The sequence below is a fragment of the Camelus dromedarius genome, chromosome 17, assembly GCF_036321535.1.
Source record: "Camelus dromedarius isolate mCamDro1 chromosome 17, mCamDro1.pat, whole genome shotgun sequence".
Classification (NCBI taxonomy): Eukaryota; Metazoa; Chordata; class Mammalia; order Artiodactyla; family Camelidae; genus Camelus; species Camelus dromedarius.
This window is the reverse complement of record NC_087452.1, coordinates 16422327-16436139: the sequence shown is the minus strand read 5'-3', so window position 1 is coordinate 16436139 and position 13813 is coordinate 16422327. Positions and strand designations below refer to the sequence as shown.

General features: G+C 41.8%; 1 protein-coding gene across 4 annotated transcripts in view; it reads right to left on the bottom strand.

Moving 5' to 3' along the window:
• Positions 1-2620, bottom strand: part of FOXP1 (forkhead box P1) — a 549781-nt gene extending 547161 nt beyond the window's left edge. For 3 of the 4 annotated variants that reach the window (XM_064496312.1, XM_031471116.2, XM_031471115.2), the window contains exon 1: positions 2221-2618. The gene's annotated coding sequence lies outside the window, so the exon portion shown is untranslated. Of the gene's footprint in view, positions 1-2220 lie in introns of all 4 variants that reach the window. The other variant, XM_031471119.2, reaches the window with a different exon arrangement.
• Positions 2621-13813: the final 11193 nt, after the last annotated feature.

Genomic DNA, 13813 nt, shown 5'->3' with positions numbered 1-13813 from the left:
TATTTTTCCTCCCTTTCTTCATTCTGTACCAGACCTGCGGGTGGGGAAGCCGACCCTCTTCCCTGCAGAAAAAGGCCCGAGTCCTCAAGTGCTTCTGAAAGAGCATCCTGTTGAAGGTGGCGGGCAGACACTGGTGGTTCCCTGCTTCTGGCCACCTTTAGCTTCCCCAAAAAGGCCATGGAGACCTGGAAAGCCCCTCCCCAAGCCTGGCCTCAGGGCCTTCCTAACAAACCCATCACACCCTTCCCCAGAAAAACACGCACACATCTCCTCCTGGGCTCCCAGAAACAGCCTCCGTGTCGGCTCAGAAAACATCCTCCTGGCATTCACAGCCCCCTGAAACGGGCCACTGTGTCAGGAAGAGCCATTGTGCAGACGGAAGAGGGAAGGACAGGAGAGGCCGGTGGGGAGAGAAACGGGGGGAAAGTTGGAGGGAGCAAGAAACTACAGGAGGTAAGTTCTTCTACCTTCCCAACTTTTGTTATCACACATTTTCAGGAGAAAGGACATGAACTGCCAAGACCAAGTTCTCATAAACCACAAAATCAGGTAACAGGAATCCTTGTTCATAATAAACCATCACCAACAACCAAGTGTTTACTATAAGCCATAAGCTCTGCTGAGTGCTTTTTGCATATATGTGCTTATTTATGCCTCCTGTCAACCGAAACACCAGCACGATCAGTGCCCCTGAGACCCACTGAGTACCAAAGAGTCATCCACTCGCTCAGGACACCAAAGCCACCGAGGACAGAGGATCAGTGTCTATTTCAGGCAAGAACAACACCACCATCAACAACACCCTGGCCTGAGGTAAAACACTCCAGAGCCATCCAATTATATTGAAATTCTAAAACTTGGTACTACCAAAAAAAAAAATCCATCCTTCAAAACCTGTTGAACTCTAACCGCTTTAGAGAAATTCACTTAATCTTCCTCAGTAAGGAGGTCCTGACCATCCAGTGCAGAGATACAACAGGCAACACAATGACTTGTGCATTTTGTGTGGCTTGGGCCAACCCCATCTCCTTGACACAGGGCCTGATTAGCTGCAATTCCTGAAGGCAGCCAATCAGCCAGCACCCGCACCCCTCCAAACAGAACCTGTGTGTTTAATAATGAACACTTTGGGATAAACGAAGGAAAAGAGCAAAAACTTTTTCCTGAGGCTGCCTTCAGATTTCAGGTCCAGCAGGCCTTTCCGGGGATGAAACCCAAGGCACATGACAATGAAGAGGAATGAAGGTGACAGGGACAGAAAGTATAGTCAAAGCGGCAAGACCTCAAGCAAAAGTCTAGGGAAAGAAGGAAAAGAAAATGTCAGCATGGACAGAACTGGTTTCCCTCAGGGAACCTTGCAAAAGGCTTGCAGAGGACACCTAGTCCAGAGGAGGACCGATGCTTTGCGTTCACTGGATCAGAGAACCCAAGAAGAGAAGGTGCTCTGAAAGGAATCTGCAGCCCAGTCTGGACTCAGTGATAGATAGAAAGGCGAGATGGTTGAGTGAGCAGCATAAGAGGGCCTCCGCCTGCTATGCCCATCCCAGCCCTTCCCCCTGTGCAGCAGGAGAGGAAACCCTGGTGCAGGACAGCAAAGCCTTTCAAGACAGCATATGAACCCCAAGCAGGGCCAGTTTCATGGGGGTGTGACCTGTGCGGTCACACCTGGCCCCCTGCTCCGAAGGGCCCGGGCTTGGCTTCATGTTCTCCTGTTACCATCCCGAAACTCTTAATATTTCACAAGGAACCCCACGTTTGAATTTTACACGGGGCCCCACAGATCGTGCAGCTGGCCCACTCCCACTTTTGGCTGCTTCTTTCCATTCTCAAAAGCCTCATGTGACTGGGATTTTACTCCTACTTGTTTACAGAAAACATGTTTCAGGGGCTATTTACACTCTAGGTAACCTGGCGGGGCTGCTGTCCATTCTCAAAAGTTGGTATTTAATACACAGAGCAAGTATGTCTTCACCTCACCCCAAATCTATGCTCCAACCTGCACACCAGAAAGTGCTCAGTATGACTGTCAAGGCCCATGGAAAAGCAAAAATGTCCCTGGTGGGTTTAGTGGAGAAATGATGGGACCTGTGCATCTCCAACAATGAGGGGTTTAGAAATCTGAACCACTCACTAAAACTCAATTCCAGATCCTCCATCTTACTGTGCTTCATTTACAATACAATATACACCTCCCACACAGGCACATACACAAGTACTCACACACACAGGCATAACACGTGTATCCAGGGGGAAATCTTGCAGGCCCAGAGGCCTCTCACATCCTTGGTCCCATATATGTTACAAACATCAGAGACACGGGTTGGTCCTGACGCTGCTGTCCTCAAACAGGGTTTTTCTGCAGAGGAAGGAAATATAAACGTAAATTCTGGAAGACCATGTACAGGCACACCTCAAAGACACTGTGGGGTCAGTTCCAGACCACTGAAATAAAGCGACTGTCACAATAAAGCGAGTCACATAAATTTTTCAGTTTCCCAGGCCATATCAAGGTGATATCTACAGTAGACCATAGCATAGTGCACGACAGAATTACGTCTAAAAAACAAGGCACATGCATGCCTTAATTTTAAAATGGTCGTGCCAAAAATGCTAACTCACTGAGCCTTCAGTGAGTCATCATCTTTTCACAATAGTCACATCAAAGATCATGGATCAAAAACCATCACAAATAAAATAATCACAGAAAGTTAGAAATACTGCGAGAATTACCAAAATGTGACAGAGGCAGAAAGAGAGCAAAAGGCTTTGGAAAAATGGTGCTGAGGGACTTGTTCAACGCAGCATTGCCACAAACCTGCAATCTGTAAAAATGCAGTATTCATGTAGCACAATATGCCTAGAGTTATCAACAACTTTATGGAAGACTATTTACGATGCCCCAAAATATTCCTGATATATATAGTGTGCAATAAAAGCATGTAAAAAGGTATATGGAACATGATCTATATATTTTGGTTTCTTTAGTATAAACACACACACACACACACACACACACACTTAGATATATATGCCAGTGGAGCTATCTACACACACACGTGTATGGAGACAGAGATGCAGGTATGGATATTATAGTGAGGAACAAGGCTGGATTTGATCCCAGCGCCTATCTTAGGAAAACTCACATCCCCTCTCTAAACCACAGCCTCCACATGGACAAAGGGGTGGTTAGGCTCAGACCATCACTGAAGTCCTCTATAGCGCTCACAAGTCCCCACTCTGGGGGTCCAGGCAGCCCAGGAAGTTCCTCCACTAATTCCCCAAGTCTCAAGAGCAAATTGGCCCCGCCTGCTTCCTTATTCTGACAATGCCTGTTTGGCACGAATGAGCAAAGGGAAAGAAAGACTGCATTTTTTTTAAGGCATGGATATGGATAGTGGTTATGGATATCTTATGGAACCCAGAGATAATTTTTTTTATGAAGATTCTTATTTTTCTAGAGCAGTTTAAGACAGAAGGTACAGAGATTTTCCATATACCCTCTGGCCACACACATGTATCCCGCCTCCCCCAGCAGAGTGGAACACTTGTTACCACTGATGAATCTACACTGACGCATCATAATCACCCGAAGCCCACAGTTTACATTACATTATTATGGTTCACTCGTGGTTCTGTACATTCTATGGGTTTGGACAAATGTACACTGACATGCACCCACTCTTATGGTATTAGAGTATTTTCACTGCCCTAAAAATCCTCTGTGCTCTTGTCTATTTGTCTCTTCCTCCCTCCACCCCAGCAACCACTGATCTTTTTACTGTCTCCACAGTTTCACCTTTTCCAAAATGTCATATAGTTGGAATCACACAGTAAGTAGCCTTTTCATATTGGCTTATTTCACTCAGGAATATGCATTTAAAGTTCCTCTGTGTCTTTTCATGGCTTAACAGCTCATTTCTTTTTAGTGCTGAATAATACTCCATTGTCTGGATGTACCACAGTTACTATTTACCCATCCTCATGCTGCACGATACGTGGGTTGCTTCCAAGTTTTGGCAATTATGAACCAAACTGCTGTAAACGTTCAAGCACAGGTTTCTGAGTGGACATATGTTTTCAACTGCTTTGAATAAATACTAAGGAGTATGACTGTTGGACTGTATGGTGGGAGTATGTTTAGTTTTATAAGAAACCACCAAACCATCTTTCAAGGTGGCTGTTCTATTTTGCATTCCCACCAGCAATGAATGAGAGTTTATTTTCTAAAGCATTATTCTGAGGTATGCCTTGCAAGACTCCCCCCAGTCCAAAGACTAAGAATCTCTTCCACGGCACAGTGGAAGTTCAAGGGGAACATTCCATCCTTTTCAGCCTCTGCTCAGCCCCCTAAGACACGGTACATGGTTGGGCTCCTCGGGTTTTCCCCATTCCAAAGGAGAAGCTAAGCAGTGAGCCAGGCTCTGTGACCACCCAGGATCTGAACAGGTGTTCAAAAATACAGAGGGATCCGGCATAATTAAGAGCATTAAGCAATCATCTCAGCCCAAGGAGGCAGCTGAAGCAAAAAAGAGCAGAGTTTGGGCGGCACTTTGGGAAATAAATTCCACAGCCTTTCACCAAGTTGAAATCTTGGCTTTGGACACACATAAAAATGAGCCTGGACTGATCTGAGCTCCCACTGGACATCTGCCAGATCACAAAAGTTGACCCAGTTGGCCAGCCTTTCCACAGAGAAGGCCACCGCTGGAAAGGGCAGATGGCATGGCTGGGAAGAACCACCATGGATGCGCAGGACAGCAGGCAGGAAGCCGCAGAACACGGCCAGGGTGGCGGCCTTTGCTATCAAGAGGACCATTTTCACAATGCATTTTTTAAAAAAATAACATCACAGCGGCCTTCGATCTGATTTTCTTCTTTTACAGACTTCAATCATCCTTTCTTTACGTCCTATAAAACACAGCTAATTACTCTTCTATTTTCTGTCTTATCACTCGGTACTGCTGCACGGTAGTAAAACAACTGCGGACTCTAACCAGGGAGGAATGTCTTCTGGGGAGAACTGCGTTAGAAACCCCTTTGCAACAAAGAAGGGAGCGCCAGTGTTTTCCCACACGGTTTCAGGAACTCAGAAAAAGATGCTAAGTTACAAGTATGACTTCTCCTTAAATAAATCATTACCAAGTATAACTTTATTTGTTATGAGAAACTCCAAAAAAAATTTTTTTAAACGAAGGCCATTGTTTAATGGCTAACACTGACTCTAATGGTCCCTGTTCAACACACACCCGTCTTTTAAAAAGAACGTTGTCCAAACATTCCCCCTTTGTTATAGTTTTCTCCATTCTTGAGGGAAACACTATCTACCTTTACACTCATTTTGTTTAACGTCCTCGGTCATTTATGTCATTTGCTGAGTATCTGATATTTCTAATAAAACGTCAGTACAAATATCCAAGTTGCCTAGGAAAAGGGAAAAAAAAAAAGTTCTTCCAGCCTTCCCTGGCTGGTTAAGGTAAACATTTCTATGGCTCGAGTCAGCCAGCCACGCTGACACAAACGCCTTTTATCTTTCCTCTGAAATTACAAAAGATTATCATTTTACTCAGCAGTGAGCCTAACTAAATCGAAACTCTGTACACATCAGAATTAAATATGTTCTCTCTGCTGAAAATGAACAGTGTATTATTTATCACTAATATTTAATGACAAAAAAACCCTGATAACTCTCTCCGATTACACCACTGATTTCATCTAGTTCTGCATCATCGATTCTGTGGGTCGTTAGCATAATCACAGAGCACCAGCTCCGGCTTATGCAGCAAGTTTGATAACAGAGCTGAAAGTAGACACACGCTATTTTAAAAACATGTTCTGATTTTCATCTAAGTATATCTTTATTTACGTGGCTTTCTTACCATCAAGACGCCAGTCCTTTAAAATGTGCAGAAATCACTCTACCCTCAAGAACAAGGTGCCTATATCGTAACAAGGATGCAGAAGTATAAAGTGCCTGTTAATTAAACATCGCTTTTTAACTTGCTACCCTGCATATGTAACTGCTAAGTTCTAAGCCAAGTCTTTAAAACAAAAATGAGAAAATGGCTAGGCTCCTTCAAATGAATGCCTTGTCTGTTTTCTTTTCCCACCCTCCTTAAATGTAAGAGATCAACCGCTTGATATATTATTTTTTTGAAATCAAATTCCCTGGTATATGTTTGACTTTAAAGTTTTTCCCTCCAAAAGCAACACTGGCAAATGAACACATCATGAAGATGGAGTCAGAACAGATAGTTTCACATCAATTCTACATTTTCAATGTATGGTACAGCAGAACGCTGCTGGGTTTTAAATTCAAGTGTAGAGAGCCTGTCTTGAATTAATATTCAGCACTTCAAAAGGTTCACCCGGGAAAAATAAATACACTACAGCCCCGTGTATTCACATGGATGAGTTTTACTAATTCTCCTGAACAACAGCAGCAAAAAAGCAAGTTACTAAAGAACACGTGTAGGAAGATACCACCAATACACATCTTGAACATGCAAAAGAAAACTCGAGATCTGGGGGAATACATGCATAGTTACTAAAAGCAGAAAGCAAGCCATGGGACAGAAGATAGCCAGCTGAGAGCAGAGGTCACCTCCAGGGGAGAAGGATGGGCTAAGATAAGCCAAGAGCCTCTAAATCTGCATCAGAAATACGTTCCTCCTGAAGCTGAGCTGCAGGTACTGGGTGCTTATTGACTTATTCTCTGAATAACACCTTTTTGGTGTCTTACACATCTCATTATAACAACAGAAAGACAAAGCACACAGTTTTAAGAGAAACAGCTTGTATGTATCTGCCAGATTTCTTTCCTCAAAAGTTGCTCTCATCCCAAAGACCAAGGTGCTCGAGGCCAAGGCATCAGACTTGATTCAACCACTGCGGCACCTGTTACAGTCCTAAAGCCCCGCGTCCCAGTATAAAATCCATTTGCACCATTTTCAAAAGCTCTTATGACTACTTTAAGTCGTCTTCCGCCTCAGTGCTCTGCTCCTGGAAAGTCTTCTCTGACACAGAGATGACTTCTGTCGCTAGGAAAAGTGACTGTCCGGCTTCCTAATCGAAATAAACAAAGACGAATACAGAAATGAGACCTCTTTTTGAGTGTCTCTTCAATTTTGAGTGAATGCAAATACCTTCACAGGAAGATTAAGCTAGAATCATACCTTGCGTATGACTTGGGGACAAACGGGGTCCAAGAGAAAGGTAAACTGTTTGCCAGATGCAGCGCTGATACCTCCCAACACCCTATCCCCACCCTTATCCCAGAACATTTAAACCTTGTGCTGCTGGCCTCGCCTTAAGGACAGTGAGACAAAAGGGAGAAGCGAGAAAAAAGTACCCCCCAGCCAGCAGGGAGGATGACTTGCTCCTACAAGTATAAGAATTTGTTGTAAGCTTACCAAAGTTACGATGGCGCGTTTACTGTCAACATGCATCGCACTGCAACAAAAGCCATTATTTAGAAAATAAGATGAACACGCTGAAGCGGCTGAACCCTTCCTAAGCCCAGAGAAGGCAGGCAAAACAGCAGGTCTGCAACAACACGCCTGATGGCGGCCACGAACCAACACCTGAGACCGAACCATTTTCTCCAAAATTACTGACAGCTGCACGTGGACGGACATAGTCTCGAAAGAAGCCCCACCCCACCCCCTTCTCCAGGTTCACCTAGCTTCCTTCCAAATAATTAAATGCGGCAAACTTTGTTAGAAAATTTCTCTAATACATCACTAAAAAGGGTCTGTCATTGATTCCCTCGTGATAAATCAGTTAATTACTTAACCTTTCTTAATGAAATGATTAACGTCCTTTCAACAAACAAGGCGGAGTGATTTAACGTCATGCTGTAGATTTCATCCAGTGGTGACAGTCCTCAGAAGACTATGTGGCCTCTACGATGCACCATCTATTTTTTCCATCAGTTCCATTTTTCATCTTTTACAGAAACCTTTCATGCAAGGTTAGAGACACTCTAGTTTTAAAACTTGGCCCATCAGAGATTTTTTTTCTAAGCGCTTCAGGGTCTGAACAGAAATAAAAGAACTCTGTATTACAGGAATATTCCAAATGCCACCCAAACCCAGAGCCAAAGCAACTGTCAAGTTCTAAACATAAAAACAATTGCCAACTTTTTTTTTTTTGGTATCTATTAAAATCAAGCCACACCCAAAGTCAAGTGGAAATTTTTTTTAAATTTAGGGGAGGGTATTTTGGACAAACACTTTATTGCTGGGTAACTTCAAAAGGCACATTACTAATACAGACAAAAAATGTCTATACAACTTTTATTTAAGTAACTCTTTTGATCTTAGTGGATAGATCTTTAGCTGAAGCCTTGAATATTTAAACAAGCCTCCTTAGCATTCTATCTTCCTTTATCTCATAATCTTGGAGGATGCATTCTTCTTAGGATTTTGCTTGCTTTATTTTTGTGTGGCATCCTTGGCGAGGCTACTTCCATCAATACTCCTGCAGGCCCCACCACATACAATGATGGAGAATTTCCCAAGATGCCTAGGGAAATCAAAGTACTTAAACCGGCAGGGTTCATCTAATGGGTAAACACAGTTCAGATGTTTAAATTAAGATGAAATACTCAGAGAAGAAAAAAAATGCAGAAAGCCATTTGATGCCATTTGACACTAACTGGTAGCTACAACGTGACAACGCCCATTGGAAACATGGACGCAAGCAAGGCATCATCTGAAAAGAAGTATCTGGTACTCAGTGAAAACTACCAGTGGGCCACGTGGTTCCCACCACTCAGCAGGGCTGTGAGGCTCCTCTTCTGCCTCTATTTCTCTAAGTAGCTAGTCTTTCCCCTTTAGTGCTCGACTCTGAAAAGAGAACCTGTATTCCTTTCTTAGGTTTCATGAAGTCCGAACAGTTAAGTTAAACCCTTCAGAAGAGCTGTAAGCTTTCCTCTAACTCTGAAAATTGAGGAGTCCAGTTCTCCCACTTTGGTGGGCATCCAAATCACATGGGGAGCTTTTTAAAATGGCAAAGGCTGGCCCCATCCCCCCCATACGGCACATCCAGAAGCCCTATGACTACGGCTGTGTTTGGGGCTGTGTCTGGACCAGCAGCTCTGCTGTGATTTCAATCCTCCTGCACACTTAAGACACCACCGGCTTGGACTCTTAATAGAAATCCAAATACATTAAAAAAAAAAAAAAAGATACAGGTCTCCAGATAAAACAAAAAATTAATCAGTAATATCCAAGGGAAGATAAAAGATTTCAGTCCAGAATCTTCAGGAGCAGAAACCACTTGGTCCATGAGTCTCTGTTTAGCATGCATCAGAATTCCCAGGGGAGGCTTGTTAAAAACACACAGTCTCACATCAGCCAGCAAAAATTCTCATCAGAGGATCTGTATCTTTAAGCATCCCCCCAACACACGAAGAGACACACACAAGGATCGGGGAGCAGGGACCTCACTTTGAAACATCCTGGACTAGGACCACCTGCAACCCTCTTCCACTTCACATATGAGTAACCATGTCCATCTCCATGCTCACCTGTCCCCAGGAGAGGAAGCCACCAGCACTCCTGATCGGGAATCACCAACTCAGGGGAAAGGCTCTGGGACAGGAGAAGCTTCCATGAAACTCATACCACTCCCTCCCACCAAGAGCTGCAGTCACTGTCTTGAGAGCACCCAGAACATCTTTAAAAGTATCAGTAACAACACAGCAGTGATGCCACTGGCTCTCTAAGCTCAAAGGACATACCTTAAAATACTCCGCCTAATTCACAGACAGGGAACCGGGAGCAGGAAAAGTCACATTACGACTCAATTGCAGAGCCAGGAGAGAGAAAAGGAAGCCTCAGAAATTCAGGTTTTGAGCTGATGCTAGAACTCTTATTCAGTGCCCTAGCAAATAAAGCCAATTACAAAACCAGCTAAAATCAGAGAATCTGGCAAACTGAATGTCCACCTGACTTACTACTGAGAAATAAATATGTATCCAAACAAAAAATTCAGCAGAAAATCTTTGTCCCCTCCTAAGTGAATTTATTTTACTTAATACAAACAGGGACCCAATAATGCCAGGCTCAGTTCCATTTTTCCCCTCAGTAAACTGTCTTGTAACATGCTAGCCTCTGATATCTTCAAACTGTTGAAATACAATGGAATGACATGAGCTTTCCAATCCATGATTCCAGCTTTTCGTCTGAATTAGCAGCCGTTGCAGGAAATAAACCTATCAGAGAGTAGTCCTGAGTAGAGAGAACTAAATAGTAAACAGAACACTTGAACACAATTTTATGTGTTCATGTTCCTTTCTTTAAAAAAAAAAAATTTATTAAAAATGTGATTTGGAAAGAAAGTGCAATTAGCTTTGCCCAGGCACTGCCGAGATGTTCCCGAACACACCAGCCATATGTAAATATTTCGTGATATCAGTTCCAATTGAGTAGACCTGTCAAGATATTTACAGGGCTTGACAGTACTTCTGTCTTTAATTAATTTTTTGTCGAGATACTTTAATGTAATTTAAATAGATTATTAGTTGTCAGGATCTAATATAAATTTTGTTTATGATTTGGTTACTTTAAGTACTCAGATTGAAGAAACTAATTTAACCCCACGTGCGAGCAGTGCAGCCATCAAGATGAGACAACTAAAAAGCTTCCATCACCCCCTGCACTCTCCCAATAATCTCAAATTACTACAACTTAAGTGCAAATATTGAGTCACAAAACCAAGCCCTTCCCCCGCTTTTTAAAAACCAAATAGCTTGCGGAGGGTCACATGGAAAAAACCCATCTCTCCTCGTTCAGTTTCTGGATTCTTCCTTTCAGGCAGCTCTGTTGTCCCAGTGGCTGGCTAGGTAAAAATGTTTTTCTCACTTTAAATCCCATAAAATAACTACCAAACACCTGTTGTGCACAAGGCAGGGCATATATTAAAAACTGGCGTCGGGGGATTTCGGAAAGAAAAACAAGTCTTGCGGAGACATCCTCAAGCTAATTTGGGCAAGGGATTTCATGACGGGGTAAAACAGTGCGAGGGAAAGGATACGGCTTCTGGCAGAACCTTCTGGTGAATGGGAGCTGATTTCTAAATAAGGCCTGAAAAGTGCCTTTAGCACAAACTGACTGTAATTAATAAAAATAATTTATTAAAGAAACAAAGAACACAGTCTAATTGTCCTCCCCGAATGCCATGCACTTTACCCCACTGTACTTCCTCTTTCCAGAATACCAGCCTTGCAGCCATCATTGCAAGAACATCTATGGGATGCAAAACCAGAGCACTTCTTGAAATCAAACGTTCCTTACAACATTTATTTTTAGGTTGGCAGCACAAGCCAAAGCTGCTTAATTTCCATTAACCACATCATCACATGCACACTGAAATCAACTATGTGTCTCGGAGGAGGGGTGGGGAACAAGTGTCATGCATTAGATACCCCATAGTTGGCCAGGTTTTCTTCTGTTTCAGGAATTCCTCTCATCTCATGGCCTGCTGACATTCGAGCTTTTGGCACCTCTAGCCTTAACTCATCCAGGCACCAAGGAAGAGATGTATTTTTTAAAAATCAGTTTAAGACAGTTCGTTGGACAGCACACATATGGCAAAGTGACTTCCAGGCCAGTGTAACAAGTCACAAGAAAGATCGTTTAGAAATAACACCAGCCCAACTGCAAACTTACTTGGCTTGTGGGCTTGATTTACAAACTCCGTGTTTGATCACCTGGTGGGATTACTACCATCAACTAAAGAAAAAAAAATCCCCAATGTAAAAAGTATACATTGGCTTATGCATAAAGTTCACCTGTCTATTCAGCAGATGCCTCTCTTACGGTTATTTTCTTTACAAAACAAACCTCTACTTGCCAAAGACCTTCATATACTCTGGGTCCAAAAAACATACTTAAAAAAATGAACAATACTGCTGGCTTAGCAAAAATGACATTTACTATGATGGAATTCTATAAAAGGAGTATGACACCTAACAGAGTAAGAAAGGAAAAGAAAAAGCCCTAAGCAAAAAAAAAAAAAAAAAAAAAACCAACAGTCTTTGAAAAACAAAAATACCACCTGTGCAAATCTAGCTCTGCTCTGGAAACCTCTTTTCAGCCATAGAGAAACAGCTCATGCTCCGTGCCTTGAAGTTGCAATTAAATTGTAGTAATTTAAGATTATCGGGGGAGCAAAGGGCAGTGGGGAGCTCTTTGGAGGGCTTGCCTCCCCGCTTAATGCCCTTCAGTCAGGGGTTAAATGAGTTTCTTTAATGTAAGTACCTTAAAGTAACTGAATCATAAACAAAATTTATACTATTTTCTGACAGCCTGCAATCTATTTGAATTTTATTAACGTGTGCCTAAAATTATTTTTAAAACACAGAACTCTTGCAATGCCCTGTAAATACTTTTGGCATGCCCACTGAAAAGTAATCAAATCGGTACTGGATAATACCTAAACCAAATACACATCCGTTTCTGTGATAAGGAACCTTTACATTTCAAAAGTGAGTTTGAGTCTTAAGGAAAACGTGAAAACCAAATAAACAGCACAATCAGATTGGCTGCAAAGAGGAAGCTGGGTTCAAAAGAAGTTGTCCCATCTGCTCTAGTCCCCCTTCTCTTCCTTTAGGTGGGCATTGGACGTGCCATTGTATAAATACATTTGCTGAGGAAATATCACAATTCTTCTGTTAATTAAACAACTGCTGAAAACAGACATATCCTTCAACAGAGCCCATGAATGCAAACACACAAGGCCCGGGGTACAGTCTCAAGAGAAGCAAGGAAAAACTTAGTAACAGAAAACCATGCCCAGGCTCAATATTAACCCAGTTAACTTTTGTTATTGTTGGTACAAATGATTTAACTAGAAAATATTTATAGCTTTTTAAAAAACATTACATATTGCAGAAAATTGCCTAATAGCATCCATGTGTATGTTTAACTCACATTGTTTAATGATACAATAAAAGGTATATCCAATAAAAGCTACAGACTTTGAAACATGTTGGGCACTGTGGTTATGAAACTCAGACTTAAAAAAACATAAAGTGCTTACTATGTGATCGACATTTGTTAATTAAAAATGCAATCCTTAAATGACAATTTTTTTATTCTTCTCTATGTGTTTATTTGTCCTTCTCCCTATTTTGTTCTACTTAATTAAAAATGACATTTAATTTGGGGATAGTTTATAGCAAAAAAAAAAAAAAAAGTGTCACACAGTTTATACTCCAGGATTTAAATAATAAACACAAAATCTTACAGACATCTCCAGCAATACAACCCCCTTAATTTGAGACAGTTAATTTGAAAAGTTGATGTTTCATTATACTTTGATAAACCGGTGAAAACAAAATGCTAAAGTAATTGCTGTTACTACTGTCTTTAAAAATGTAAAGCAGTTAAATTTTCCTAGACAACAAGCAAGGACAAGTTGCAGAGAACTTGAATAAAAGTAGCAACGTGGTCATGTTGAATGTCAATCTAAAAAAAGAGGTTATGTCTAATCTGGAGAATGCTCCCTCTTGCCTTTTTAAATTCCAAGAGTGGGTTGACATAAAACTTCATCACCAGGGTTTTTTTTTCTTTTTTCTTTTCTTTTTTTTTTTTTTTCTTTTTTTTTTTTTTTTTGAGCTAGACATCAGATTTAAACCCTCACATACAAAGCCTTGGCTTCCCTGACAAGGCAGATCTTCTAAACTTGATGTGAGAAAACGTTACCTAACTCTAGTGTAGGAGTCTAATGCTGGTAAAAAGAATTCCACTGCACAGTGCTGGGTAGCAAGACAGCCTCTGGAAGACTTCATATCCTTTTAATGCCTTTG